We start from the raw sequence: 15198 nt of genomic DNA on the forward strand, positions 1-15198 counted from the left end.
TGCTGGGAGCTGTTCCACTTTCACTTGAATCAAACAAACATTCAGTCACTCAAATTTTATTTATATGCCACTTTTTATTCGAAAGACACAACAAAAACCTCCAAAAGCCCAACACACAATCAGATTGGTTCACAGACATGTGTAGAAGCACACTCTAACATCCATCCACTAACCAAAAGGCCAACACATCCCAGCACACAGCCGAGACAAAGCAACACACACCTAAATCCCAACAGATGTACCAGTAGGAGCGGAGCTGGAGTAAAGGACAAACAGCGTCAGCCTGTAAGGAAGCACTGAAGGCTGATTGGTTGAAAACACAGAAACAGACAGGAACATATACCTTCAGCAATGAAAAAGTCCTTTATAACAACTAACAAAGTTATAGAAAAATGATTTATAGAGCGAGAAAAACTCATTTCTGAGAGTCTCAATTTAAAGGTGAGATTATATTTTCAAAAAACTGAAAAACAATAAAATTGTTCTTTGACTAGAGGAAGTAGTTTTAAATCATACAGAAACAGTAAGGATTACATAAATATTCCTAATTACAAGTAAAGCACATCCTTGTGGAGATGATAACCAAAAACAAAACAAACAGAATAAAAACAGGACTTTTGATGCAGTTAATATTCAGGAAGAAATGTGTCTTTTCAGTATTTAACCAGCCAATTGTGGAAAAAATTTGGTGATTTTAATTACTGATGAATGTTTGCATAACTAATTATGATAATCTATAACTTATTCAAAGATGTTTTTGGGTGCCTTTTTTTTTCCGTTTATTTTTACCCAACTAGTCGTACAGACAAGACCACATTTACTGAAAGGCCTGGTAAAGATTTGTAAAAATATCAGCTATATCAAAAGAAAATTTCAAAGTGAAATCAACCTTTAATTTTTGTACATTATGCATTGAGAATAAATTTCATATGCTGTCTGTAGGTAATTGCTCTTGACAAAATCAGTGACACAATAACCAGCACCCCAAACAATCCCTTAATAAATATCACTAAAGTATTTGCTTAACTTTCATTTTCAAGTTAATCAGCATTTACAGGAACTTTTAATTAGTAATCCATAACTTCCTGTTTCCCTGTGGAACAAATATTATATGCCGCCGAGACCGGCGTCTTTGAGCCACTGCTCGGGGAACCAAGCTTGTCTTGGCACCACACAGTGAGCATGATGGTAAGGAAGGTAAAGAAAATCTCCAAACCCTGCTGTCAAACATCTGCAGCTAAGTTGGGCATCTTTGGGTCACGCAATCTCCATAAAAAAGACATTAGACTTAGTTGGGGTTAACTGTGCCAAAAATAAACATAAAATAAATAAAAAAAACAGAGTCTGCTGCCATCAATTTGTCCCTGGAAACCTTAGCTAAGGCCGTGTCCGCAGAATGATACCAAAGAGAAAGCAGAGTGAAACGTAATATTTTTATAGGAAAGAGAAAAATTGTTCTGTTAGAAAAAGGTCATTTTAAATGGGAGTTTGGAAATGGACCCGTTATTGTTAGACTGTAATGTATCCAAGCTACAATTTACTAAACATATTGAATATATTGTAGTGATATTGCATATCTCTACAATATACAATCAAGTCACAAACCTTTAGAACAGCACGGTACAGGTTATCTCTGGGAGAACTGGAGGGCAAACTATCACTGCAGGTTACAAAATGGACAGCTACTTGTGCCGTTTGTCAGATATATAGCTCATCCTGTGTTTGTAGGTTTAAATTTGCCTCAAAAAAAAGAAACAGACCTGATCCAATCCACTATCAGTATCAAACCAAAAATACTGAAATCATTTATTGATTGGATATCGGGATGAAGCCACCAATCCAGATGGTCTTGCGTTGCAGGAGGTCATATTCTAACTCATTTTACTCTGGAAGTTTAAGCTGTCAAACAAAAAAAGTTGCAAACTTAGATGAAAGATAGAGTGATATGAATCATAGATAAGCACATCCTTCAAATATATCAATAAAGGTATGTTTCAGATTTGGCAGGTTGTTTAAAGTTTAAATATACGGACGGGGCTTGAGGAAAAGCTGCTGTCATTTTACAGTCTGCTGCTGCTCTGCAGCATCACCTTCTTCGAGATATTCCAGTGTTAAAAAGCAAAAATATAATACATATTTTTAAGTATTTTGTGGAAATGGTGGAAAATAGAACTCCAAAGGTCAACACTAACTGGAAAGTTGTTTTTTTTATTTTTATTCTATCGCACTTTTAACCTCTCTCAGCAACAAATTTAAAGTATTTGGAAATATCAGCACCATACTGGAAGACTTTGATGACTACCTTGTGTCAATCTAAAGATTAGACAGGGTGAGACTACCGTTAAAGTTTGCATTGCTAATAAAAATTGTTAAAAATCTGTCATATGTTCCTGACTTAGACGGAAATATGAAAAAATCTTATTGGGCCATTTGGTTAAACTTTTCTCCATCTCTTGTACCTGAGGAAGAAGCTTGCTATGAAGCTTTTCAGTCCATCTTACCAACATTTAAATTAACATTTACCTAACAATTAATTAACATTTTATTAGGCTATAGATTGCAGCATACTTTTTAAAACTACTCATGTTCTGAAGTCTGTTGTTTCTCCAGCCCACTCTTGTATTTGCAGTCGTATACAGATTCAGCTGCTCTGCCGAATAATGCTAATATAGGTATGAAAGGATCTTTCTTCGGATTATTATGTTAATAATAGTCTTTTATATGATAACACAATAGAATGTATGAGACAAATTGAGGCAGTAAAGCTTATACTCCAACTACGTTTTCCATAACTGAAGTTGAAACTATATTTTCAAATTTTACAAATGTTGCCTGAAGACTTGAAATAGACACAGATCGATGGAAGGGACAAATTGGAGACCATTAACAGGAAAATGCTGAGTATGCAGGAAAGTTTAACAGAGTGAAAATGTTGAACAGGACTGAGTTTCAGGACATTTCCTCTAAATCTCAACAAATAAAAAACTCCAAGTGATTTAAAGCAGAAATCAATCAAAAACATGCAGTTTAGGCCTACCTATTAGAAATCATCCAAGCAAAATTAAAAACAATACGCATAAATGAGTAAGAGAACAAATAAATATTTAAAAAAAGAGCAGTATTAATGTCGTTAAATTAAAGAGGAGAAGTTTTGAAAAAATTTACTTTGGTGTGGGGAAAACAGAAAATACATCGTGTCCTTAAAACCATTATTTGCTAAATCTGAAGTTAAAGCTGATCATTAAACATCTATCAAGGCATACTGTTTAAGTGTTAGATGTTAACCATGTTGATATAAGATGGATAAATGTGAATGCACAGGAAAACCTTTCTGTCCATAAGTACCCCACAGATCCATTCCATTTTCCTAAGTTCATCTCTGGAGAAGTGAAGTGAAACAAGAAGTGTCGCTGCTCACTTAAGATGACAAACAAAAGCACAGTCCATTTGTAACAGCATGCAGAGACATACTGCAACATTAACAAACACCATGGTGTTGAGCAGCACATGTATTTTTCATTTTTGCCTCATAAGGCTGCAGTCACGCCGCCGCAGTCGTATCATAAGATGAAATGAATCTGAAAAAGTCAATGTGTCTCTGTGCCTTCCTCCTCGCTGGCAGGAGAATTAAAACCCAGAGTGCAGCTCTGGCAAAAGTGAAAATCATCCCCATTAAACGCAATAATAAGCTGTGTGATAAAAACATGTTTGCAGACATTTGCAGTACATGTGTCATTTAACATGATATATTAGTTCAGGTAGTGGTTTCCCTTTGCAAGCTGGTCCTAATGGGTTTTTGGAGCTTTTGACATTTGGAGGCAAATGTGCATTAGAACGAGCTGTATGACTCTGAACTGGGACATAAGTGGGTTTCAATGTTTTCCTGGGCATTAATGGTAAGAGAGAAGCAAAACCCATTATCTGATAAACAGGAAGTGGGTTGCATCTTCGGCTTCTCTGGCTAATTTCCTCCATCTCTGTTACTGTTTGAAGAAATGGTGAGTACCTTTTGACCCTTTAGGCAACAACAACATAAACCTGCTGCATTTAGAAGCTGAAGATTTTCCATGAATGAAAAACCATCACACGGCAACCTCCATGTGCGCTTTTTCTTTTTGTTTCATTTTGAATTGTCCGATACGCACGCAGCAATGACAGTCATCTGAGAATGTCATCCGAGTGAACAATTAACAGAGCAGCAAAAAAGTGAGGTCAGATATAATTAACATATGTGCTGCTCAGCTATAATTGCTCAAGTCTAAAGCAAGTAATTAAATCATTCAAAGTGAACCATGCAAATGTTGACTGGCTAAGGGTTTTTGCACTGTCCCTGAGACCATCACCGCATATTCACTGCACAGAGTTTTGCAAAATGAAGTAGTAATGATGCGCTGCTTGTAATCATCAGGCAGAAATGGCCAACATCGAGGGGTCGCGCCTCAAGGAGAAACAGAAGTCCTCATTCCCGGAAGAGACCCCTCATCTCTTCTTTTATTCTCAGGAGTCAAAGAAGTTCAGTCACATGCTTTAGGTGCTGCTAACTGACAGCGATGGGATCCTCTCATTATGATACATGCGTCGGGCCCGGCCTGTCAGACCCAAAGAGGTAGAGGGGAGCTGCATTAAGCAAGTGGCAGGAGCATTATCAGTCTATATTTCACAAATGTCAGCAGGGACTTGTCCCCGTTTTGTCCTCTGGGTGTCATTTATTAAATGAAGGAATGAAAGGGATGTTTAAGGTAGAAATACAGGCCTGCTTGGACAAGGGATTATACGTTGTCACAGGATAAAAAATTGCATTTGAACCACGGATGCTAAGTCGAGGCCCTGGGGAATTTCATTAATGTATTGTCCTAACAGCTATTCAAAGTCATGTATACTGAGTGTGCTGCTTTAGGTGAAGACGGACCGGCGCTCCGGGCTATTCACAGCACACTGCACAGCACTTCCTTTTTTTGAATACATTAAACACATTTTCATTAGGAAATGCTGCTGCATTTACTCAGCTCCTTCTGCTTTCCCATCGAGGTCGACTCCTGACATGAATCCGTGTGGATCACCAGTTGCACGCCATTTGACACTTCCGACCTTTGAAGGAAGGAACAGAACAAGAGATTCCAATAGATGAATCTATTATTTCAGCTGCTTGGATATCAAACAGCTAAATTAAATGACAAAACATGTTTTTTTTGGGGGTTTTTTTTACTACCCTCTACGTCAACAAAGTGTATGTTCCCTGCTCAGATACAGCTGTGCTTCAGAGGGTCACAGACTTGTAGGCTGGATTTTCCCCCTTCAGTTCTCTGTTTTATAGCTTTTATTTGACCATATAAAGTAATCCTCTGTTCCTGAACTTTCCGAAATACTTTGTTTACTGTGGGGACTTTTCAATATTTTACTAAGTGGCAGAGCGTAAAATATTTGCATAATGTTTTGCTTTTAGCTAATTTGGCAGACAAACAAAGCCTCATTTTTAGCCATTAACGACAATTTCATTCAGAGACGTCTTGTGGGAGGTGGAGCCTAATAAAGCAGGAGCCAACAATGAATGTTTCAGACAAAAACATCTGATACAAAAACAGCATGAGGAGATCAGTGTCTGGCACTTAACCTTTTACTTCCAGCGACATTGTTTTAGACTACGTGATCACTTTGCTCACTGAGAAAACAAAACGTGAATCTTGAAATATGCAAAAATCAAAGTCTGTCAGAGCAGAGTGACAATCAGTTATCTGGCAATAATTTTCAGCAGGATTTTGGAGAAGAAGCCACTGTTGGGTTTGAAAACGCATTTGTACTTGAGCATTCTGTTCATGGAGAGCCAATGAAAACCTGCTCTAAGCTCCCAGGCGGAACATTGACACCGATACCGCTTTCTTGCTGCTCAGAAAAATACTATACACAGCATGATAAAAATCTCACAGAAACATTTCCATGCAGGCCATTTCTGTAGCGATTCGTGGTTTAGGGAAAAACTGTGATTTTTTTTATTCACATGGAACATGTGAAGTTATTCTTTCATAACAAAAACTAGGATTTTGTAAATGTACAGAATGATTGATTCTGGCTTTAGTGTTTCCTTGGGACTAGAATGACTTGAACTTTAACTAGAACATGCTGATTTTGGTCATTTTACTTTGATAGCAATGCACAATACAGCCCAGTATCCACAGAGTACTAATATGGGACATATGGATATTGGCTGACCTGCTGCTCCCAACAACTTAATGTTCTCTGTCTATAGATGACACACCTGACCCTGTCTTTCAGTGTTTAACCCTATCTCTCTCCTAGACATAGCTACTGGCTGAGTGTCTCTTTCATACTTATGACTTAAAAAGTAGCTTAGAGTTTATCTGCTTAGCTGTGTTTCTCCCCTAGAGGAAGTCACTAAAAGACCTACAACTGCCTTTAACATTTTACTTTTCTTTTTTACAGAAAGTACTCCTGGATCTGTGCGGCTGTGTCATTTTGTGTCTCTGCTCTGTTCTCTCAAACCCTCAGTCGGTTGTGGCCACTGAGCCTGGTTCTGGTTCTGATGGAATGTTTCTTCCTGTTAAAGGAGAGTTTTCTCTCTACTGTTGCTACATGCATGCTCAGTATGAGAGATTCCTGTAGATACCATGTAAGAATGCTACAAATTCTGTGCACGTACTTTTTAAAATATCCCATAGGTACCCTGTAGGCACCCCTGTAGGTACCCATTAATAAACAAGAAACTCTGTGGGTACCTAGGTATGTACCCTGTTGTTACTGGGCTGTTATCTGTATTGGTATTAGTGGTGAAGGAAGAGGTAAATTACAAATGAATCCAACTCTGGTCCCAGCATGACTTCATTTAAAAATCATCTAAAATTTAGAGCAAATACTATAGTTCCTGTGTATAGTTCTGTTTTTAGAAAGCTCAAATGCAGCTCATAAAGTAGAAAATATTCCCATTCATGAATTTGCAGAAGTAGGAGTTATCGTGTTGAGGCAGTGAGAGGAAGCAGGGGCATCAGGAGGGTGTAAATCCTCCACAGAGGGAAGGAGCAGTCCTTTCTGAGGATTTGTTTCTGTCATATGAAGAAAGGCGCTGGCATCTTCTGACATTATGTTCCCAGTGGTGCAGGGATGAGGTCAAAGGCAGTACATCATGTTTTCTTCTTAACTTTTCACTGGTGAAACTTAGCTGCAGAGTAAAATGCCTCGTTCCATGTTTCATAATAAAAGAATACGTTTTTAACCTGTGTGACCCAAAGATTGATGGCTTCCAGTGAAAATTCAAAACACTTTGCACATTCTCTGTTCTTGACATTTAAAACCATATGAAAATGAAAATTGACCCCAATTATAGGTGTGGGAAGTATGGGGCCCTCTTGGTTCTCTTAGCAACTCACTGGTTTTAACACCCCCCCTCCCCCCCCCCCCAACAAAACGCCTTGAAAATTGACCTTCTCATTCAGGGAGCGCAGATAAAAGCAGCCTTGAGTGGCCTCGGATCAGGCTATTTTGATCTTCGTCTGAAGGAGGATGAAAATGGGAAAGTAAAAATAAAGGAGGACAAAAGAGAATAATGGCACGACGTGTAACTGCAGAGGCAGTGTGTTGAATTTAATGTCCCACATTCTCTCAATAAAGAAACATGACATTAACTACCAGGTATTAATGTAAATCACAGCAGTGGAGGACAGTAATAGCCACTTTATGACAGGTGATTATTATTGAAGCGACTGTCAGAGGACTGACAGTGCGCTGGATAAAATCTAAAAATATTCAATAATTTGAGTGCATCCCGCAGAGCTGGTGGCAAACAGGCAGCTCTTCTTTAACAGCATAATGTAAAGAGAAGGTGGCACCAATGAGGGATGAAATGAAAGGAAGGAAGGCAAGGGTGTCACCTGTTGAAGAGCATTCATCTGAGCAGGGGAACAAAGGTCAGTGTCCGTGCTGGAGCTTTGACTGGCAGGCGGGGGAGCTCCATGCCCACAGCAGCGGCCCAGTGGAGCAGCCAACGGTGGCGTGTGGTTTGCCTCGGCCACATTTCAGACTCAATGCTGACTAACTGAGTGTGTCTGCTGACAGTGTGTCTGACTGATAGGATCGCCCCGGGAGGCTCTTCCAGGGGCCCTTTACAAAGTGTCTCTGATAGGCCGGGCCCGTAGCCCCGCCGCCAGGGCCTGTCGACAAATTAAATTTAAGTCCCGCTAATACATAGCGTAATCATAGAGTGAGGTGGTGATAAATTTTTCAGAGAGGTTACCATGGGCGCAGCAGAGGAGGAACTCTGCACAGAATCCGAGATTGTGACAGCAGCAGAGGGAAAAATAGCTGAGTGTGACCTCAGCTCTGTGCTGAAGAAAAAAATAAATAAAAACCCTTTGCTCAGACGCCAAGGACTTGTATGAAAGAACAACAATAACACACCATTATGAGATGTAACATTTTTGTGACGACCTGCGTTTCCAGGGGGAAATTTCAAAGAAAAGCAATTTCACATTAAACTATCTGACACAAAGCAGGTCTGCGGATGGAGGATGAGGTGGGGAGGCAGATACCAAGTTCTGTGTATGTGTGTGTATGTGTTGTGAATGGCTAGCGGGGTGCTGGTCGTGGAGCTTCCTAACAGCCATCGGCCAACTGCGAGACACACACATCCCCTCCGCCAAGTTAAAAGGAATGGAGAGGATGAAATTTCAAAGCCTCCCCTGCAGACACACACTCCGCTTTGCACACATCAGCACTGAGATGTTCAAATATTCCACTGTGCTGTTCCAGCTAGGTTTCCTACGCTGCATGCCCCTATCAGACATGCTTCTGTGATTAATGAGAAACCCAAATAAAAGGGCTCTACATGCATGTGTGCGCGGAGGAACAGCCTTCAACCGGCCACCTTTTTCTTCTTCCACCATGCTAAAAACTGTCCTTAATTAAAAACGGTGTCTCTGAGTCATATTTCTCATGATTACTTCCTGCAGGCAGTGCAAGTGAAAGTCACTGTGAGATAAGACGCCAAGTGGCACACATTCACCTATTAAACTCCATTCACTTATTATGGCCAACAATGCCGCTCTGATTAGCTGGAACACTGACAGTATTAGAAGACACATTCCAGAAGCGGAGCACAAAGAGTAACTCTGCTGCCCTTGTACAGACAATGCAGCGCAGAGCCCAGTTCAGCTCCCTCCTCCTCCACTTTCACATCCCTAACATGACACGCTGGATTTGACCCCCTCCTCTGTACGAGGAGAAAACCCAGATGGTGAACATCTCAACAACTGGTGCAGCAAAACTAACTCAACCAAATCTAAAAACTGAACCGTGCAATCATGGGTTTCTTCTTGTTTTCTTTGTTCTTGTTTTTATGATGTCAACATTTTTGTTGCTAAGCAGTCGTTGCTGTGGTGATTTTGCACAGCACTTCCCACTGATCGCAAGTCAGTCAAAGAGTGTGTCCAGCACTCTGACGTCCTCCTAGGATGAAGAGAAACTTTGGCAACACAGACGTGAGATCGTTAGAAGGAAATCGCTCAACTTGGTGACCAAAGATCTCTGACAGAATCGGGCTCACCAATTGACTGGTCTACCACCACCCGTCCCCCAGTCCTTTACTGGTATATGTAGTTAGACACACCTCCAGAATCAGTGTCAGCCTCGCTGAGTAATTACAGCGATTAATGCACAGGCTGCGCTCGCCTCTGGCTCTGGACACTTTATCAAGTCGTGCGTGGTAATAGATGAACGTACTTTCTTAATAGAGAATCCATAGTGTCTCAACTTAAGACAGAAAAAAAGACACATGGCCTTTTTTTTTTTTATTAAGACTTACTTTACCCACAATCCTCCTGGGGAAGATCGTTTACCAGCACAGAAATGAGAGAGAAAGCGGTCAGGTTCGGCTGCCCTTGTCGTCGGGCTCGTGCTGACCTCTAAAAATGGACAACAAAGATCATATCACGAAACCAATACTAGCAGCGACGGCCTCCGCACAAATTGATTTACCCACCCAGAACTCACTCTCTTCTCAATGAGGTGCCAGGATGCTCGCAGCATATATCACTGTCACACAAGCACCCTCTAGTGAAATGTGATTTTTATCTTTATGAGCTTTTTTCCCCCTTCTCGCTGCAGCATGTAGCGGCTTGTGATAAGTGATGAGAAATAAAAGGGTTGGTACGTTTTGTTAATGCAGGTGCTCTTCCTGCACATATGGGTGCCATCACACAGGGAGCACGACGCTGCTGTGGTCCTGCGCGGTTTCAGAAAGCGGCTGGCGAGGCAGCAGGGGGTCTGCGCTATATGGCTCATAGATCACTAATGTGTGGGTGAGAGTTGTCACCAGCCAGCGCCTGCCTGCGAAGCGCAACATAGTTTATGGCACCAAATCTCCAGACATAAACATGAATTGTGGCCCAGGCAACAATGAAGAAAGGCAAACTAAAAATAGATGATAAGCCTTTTCCGCTCGCCCCAGAAACAATGGCTCCTCTTTTTGATTTTTCATGTATTCAAACTGTGGTGGAAAGGATAAAGAAGGCAGTGGATAATGCCTGACTGGCCGTGTAGCAAAGGATCTGGATAAATACAACTGAGAGGCCCACGCTAACCTGAAACACACCCTCACTGAAAGCTGGAGAGACATGATAAACGTTGCACTTTCCAGTGTGTTAAATGCACTAAGATAGTTGGGCCTTTCTTTCTTTCCAACTGACAACCTCTGTTACACAGTTAATTACAGCCAACTGCAACACAGTGCAGTGTCAATTATCATGTGCTTACGCGCTCTCTCTCCCAGTAGATATTTTTACTGCCTGGGCTTCACTGCTAAACTTTCTACCTTCTTTTATTGCTATTCTGCCCAGGTCTCAAGGCTGAATTACATTTTCCAGACAGAGCTGTAAAAACAGAAGGGATTTAAGGATTCAGATTGGTGGAGGGTAACCTAATCTTCCCTAATTGGGGGAATGGTTCTCATTTATTTTTGCCTGCTTGCGAAAGCAAGCTTATTGACAGGCTGCTATCATCTCGGGCATTTTTACTCATGACTTATGACTCATCGTCATAAAAGCCGTGGAGGAGGGAGGTAGGCCGCCACGGCTCCGAACACACATATTAAACCTAATTGACATTAATCAAAGCGCTACTCTAACTTATTAGGCCGTGGAAATGAACACACACGACAGAGTTGCTACACAAAGATTCCCCCATGTGATGGTTTTGTGCCTGGGCCGCAGTGCTGCTGGAGTGCTGTGAAATAACACATTCTGGGCTGAAAATGGAACTAAAATGGTAATCCTCTGCCAGGCGAAGCGTTCTCGCCTCGCCAGATGCTTAGTTCTGAAATTTGCCTAATTGCCATGCTCAGATCAATCCTTTTCACTCTGCCAAATGAAACTGCCAAAGTGTGTTTGTGAGCGTTTTGTTGGGCCAATATGCTTTTTCTTCTTGTAAAAATTTCCAATTTCCAAAAAAAAAAAAAAAATAATCAGTGAGGGACGTGGTGAAGGTTTTGGTCACTGGGACTCACCACAGAACCGGATGTGCTTCAGCCTCTGCTGACCCGAGTCCCCATTAGCCATGGTATTGCAGTCAGGGAGCAGGGCATATCCATCTCACCCCCACCACACACACATACACACACAAAGTACACCCACTCCTCGTGTGGCTCAGACACATGCTGTGGGCGGACTAAATGAGGCTCTTTGATCAAAAGGGAGCAAGCAGGAATGGACACTGACTTTCTGACCTCACACACATACACACTATATATATATATATATATATGTATATATTTATATATATATATATATATACACATATATATATATACACACACACACAAACACAGAGAAAAACATTGAAGTAATTGCTGTCTATATCTGGGAGCTTAAAGATGCACACGTGACAGCAAATGTTGAATGATCTTGCATGTGCAGCTGCAAAGTGTGGTCATTAAAACTCTGCATGCACATTATGAATGGCATACACAAGCTCAGAAGCAACCATCATCTCCCATTTTTACCCGGCAATACATCTCACAGCACCGGCATCATCACCATGATAAACAAGTCGTCAATCCCTAAATAACAAAATGAGGAAAGAAGAGAGAGCCGTGGATTAAATACGGAGAGTGATGGATGAATCAGAAGTTTAGTGAACACGGAGAACCCTGGTTCCAGCAGCCCGGCTGTCTGATGAGCCACTCTTCGCTTGTCAACAACATCCCCTATCATTCTAGCACAGCTATCTACTCACAAAATCAAGACCCGCCCCCCACATCCCTTCAGCAATTCCACCATCCTCCAGGAGAAACACCTCCGAAAGCAGAAAGGGTTGCTCGCAGAGACAGCAGCAACGATCTCTTTTCCTCCTTGTCTCTTTTTACCCCCTCCCCTCTTCTCTCCATTTCTGTGCATGCTCTTTCTCATTCCTTTTTGTCCACACTTCTACCTTCCCGCGCTGCTACTGCTGCCTTTAGCGCGTCGGATGACAACATAAAAGAGGCAAAAAATTAAAAAAAAGAGAGCAAGGGGGAGAAACAGACAAACGGATGTTAAGGGAGGCTGGAGAAGAAGAATTAGCATGAGAATACTCACAGTGATGTTGTTGTTGCAGGAGCGCGAGGATGGGAGCGCAGCACCGGTTCCTCCGTCAGATACAACCTGCACAAGATTGAAGAGGGAGGAAAAAAAGAAAACTAGGCTGTGAGAGCGGCAAAGCGAGAGCGAAGAGGAGGAGGAGGAGAGAAGAGCAGGACAAGGAGGAGGAGGAGAAGAAGAAGAGGGAGGAGGAGGAAGCTGAGCATCTAATGCGTGCACCAACAGGAGTCCACATAAAGAAATAAAGGAATCCTCTAGCAATGTGTTTGGCCAGCGATGGTGTGTTTGTGGGAGCTGGTAAAAAAAAGGGAGGTGGGACGTTTTCGGGAATTTATACAAAACAAAAAAAGGGCACACTGATGCAGGACTCTCAGTCACATTTGACAAGTCGAAACAGTGGTCCACCTACCTCAACCTGTTCTCTCTCACAGTTTTTCTCACTCTCTGCTGCTCACACTGATACCAGAGATTCAGCTGCTACAGGGGAGCTTTCGCCCTCAGCACTGTATGAGAGGGAGGGCACCATCGGATCCCCGTACACCCACGCCACATGGCCCAGCCTCCCAGCTCCTAAAACTCCATCTCTACCTTCAACATATAGTAAGAGAGAAAGCTCTGATTGAATGAAAGTAATCCCACTGGCATTGAGGCAATTATTGAGGTTGCAGGTGCTGTTTTTGGATATTTTTTTTTCTTGTCCTTGCCTCCATTTACCCATTCGTCCCCTCCTGGGATGACAAAGGGACTGTTTTCTCTCTCTTACACTTTTTCTGGACTCCAGACATATGCCACTATTAATGTGACTTCTGTCACTTCAGCTGTTTTAGTCACCTTTATGTCCAAAGTAAATTTTGCATCCTTGTTTCCCTCCCTTAGTCGCTAAAAGACTCCATAAAATCAAACTTTTTAATTCAACATCCTGGAGGTACCACTGTGAGCTGCTAGGGGGGAAAGTATATCACATCGCCCAACCTTATTGGGTCTTGAAATGAGCAGAACACAAATGCCTCTGGGGAAGCTTTAATAACAGTCTTAGATTTCTGCTTTTTTTGATGTACACTTCAGCCGAACATTCCGTCTTCCTACTTTAAAAATCTCACGTCATCAAACATAGAGCTGTAAGCCAAACACCTAAGCCCCTAATCAGGTAACCCTCCCTCCCTTTTCCCTCCATCCCCGCATGCTGCATCCCTGCAGCCACTACTGCACTTTATCTCCCCTCAATTAACATCTTCTGAGCGAGCCTCTATTATCTTAACCACACAGAGCAGAGAGGTCCTCCGAGGAGATGCCGTGGAGGACGGTTGAGCCGTGGACAGAGGGCTCCCAGGCCTAACGCTGCCGCTTCTATACGCAGGCCTAATTAAAGCCCCAGTCAGACATGACAAACTGCAGGCAGAGGTGCTGCAGAACAAACAGGCAGGAGTATTGCCTGTACAGGTGCATGTAGCCTGGAGGATTCTCTTTGTGAGGATTATCTGCCAGAAAACAACCACGTTCATGTCAGCGTCATAACGACATCATCTAAATCTCTTTTGACAGTTTGTTCAGTTTGATTGTGTTTATTTTCTTTGCTGTATAGGCATCACAGTGTCACAGCATCCATGATAAATCATTCTCTGTGTGAAGGAGAGACTCGGTGAGACAATGCCAGCTTCAAACAGCTCAAGGATTCCAATAAAACGCAAAAACTCAGGCCAGTCATGCTTACAGTGTATATAGCCAATTCCTCCTTCTGTGTAATGCCCCCGTCTGGCCTGTTTCATCTGTTTGGTTGCCCTCAACAAGTTCAATTTCACCCTATGAAGCCATCAAACCACCCATTAAGCCATCAAGTTGCCCTCTTTGTCCTTGCTCCCGACTGACATCAACAGTGTGAGCTAGTGCTGTACCCCCTCCCAGCACTCGCGCCATCATCGAACTCTGGCCGTCCCTGCACACCGTGGACTTTTGCTCGGGCCACACTATTAAGAGTATTCTATTACCGTTAGGTTAACCTGTCATGCTTGGATGTGGTTCTGTTTATTGTCTGGCTGCTGTAAAAGGGCAGGGGATAAAACTCAATCAGCAGGACAAACGACCAAGCAGCCATCCATTTGTCAGCACCCTTCCCTTATGGACACCGGCCCCTGCAGCCTGCACTTTTCCTTTAAATGTGAGCTCCCAGGGCCGGTCCACACCTCAGAGGACGGGTTTTTGGTCACACAAGTTTTTTCAACCCTTAATCATGACTTGAAGTAGAGTGGTTCTATCAGGGAGGAAGGAGCTAATGTATCGACTAAGATCAGGTGTCACAGACTATGTGTGGAAGTGATTAAAAGAAGCAGGCTAGTGATCATTGGAGGACAAGGGTCAATCCCCTGCTGGGCAATTTGGTGGGGCCTTAGGCTAGGTACTTAGCCTAACAGCAGCTCGACACTCAGCTGTGAGAGCGTATAAATGTTAAATCCATCTTCACCCTTTGCCAAAGTTTGAAGTCAGATGATGACAGCGAACGGTTTGGTCATTAAAAAACTTCATATCGTAATGAAGCAGCCATGTTCCATCTTCACAAGCCCCCCTAGCAAACACGGTGTTCCTTTTTTCATGCGATCCATCAAGGGAGGGCCACAATTAAGTG

At 42.3% G+C, this 15198-nt stretch overlaps 1 protein-coding gene across 3 annotated transcripts in view; it reads right to left on the reverse strand.

Annotated features, from left to right (window-relative positions):
- The window catches only part of rbfox3a (RNA binding fox-1 homolog 3a), a 367190-nt gene extending 354140 nt beyond the window's left edge, over window positions 1-13050 (reverse strand). For 2 of the 3 annotated variants that reach the window (XM_047359873.1, XM_047359868.1), the window contains exon 1: window positions 12576-12893. The gene's annotated coding sequence lies outside the window, so the exon portion shown is untranslated. Of the gene's footprint in view, window positions 1-12575; window positions 12894-12987 lie in introns of those variants that run through there. The other variant, XM_047359874.1, reaches the window with a different exon arrangement.
- Between the last annotated feature and the right edge of the window lie 2148 nt (window positions 13051-15198).

Source organism: Girardinichthys multiradiatus, chromosome Y (assembly GCF_021462225.1).
Source record: "Girardinichthys multiradiatus isolate DD_20200921_A chromosome Y, DD_fGirMul_XY1, whole genome shotgun sequence".
In the NCBI taxonomy this organism is placed as follows: domain Eukaryota; kingdom Metazoa; phylum Chordata; class Actinopteri; order Cyprinodontiformes; family Goodeidae; genus Girardinichthys; species Girardinichthys multiradiatus.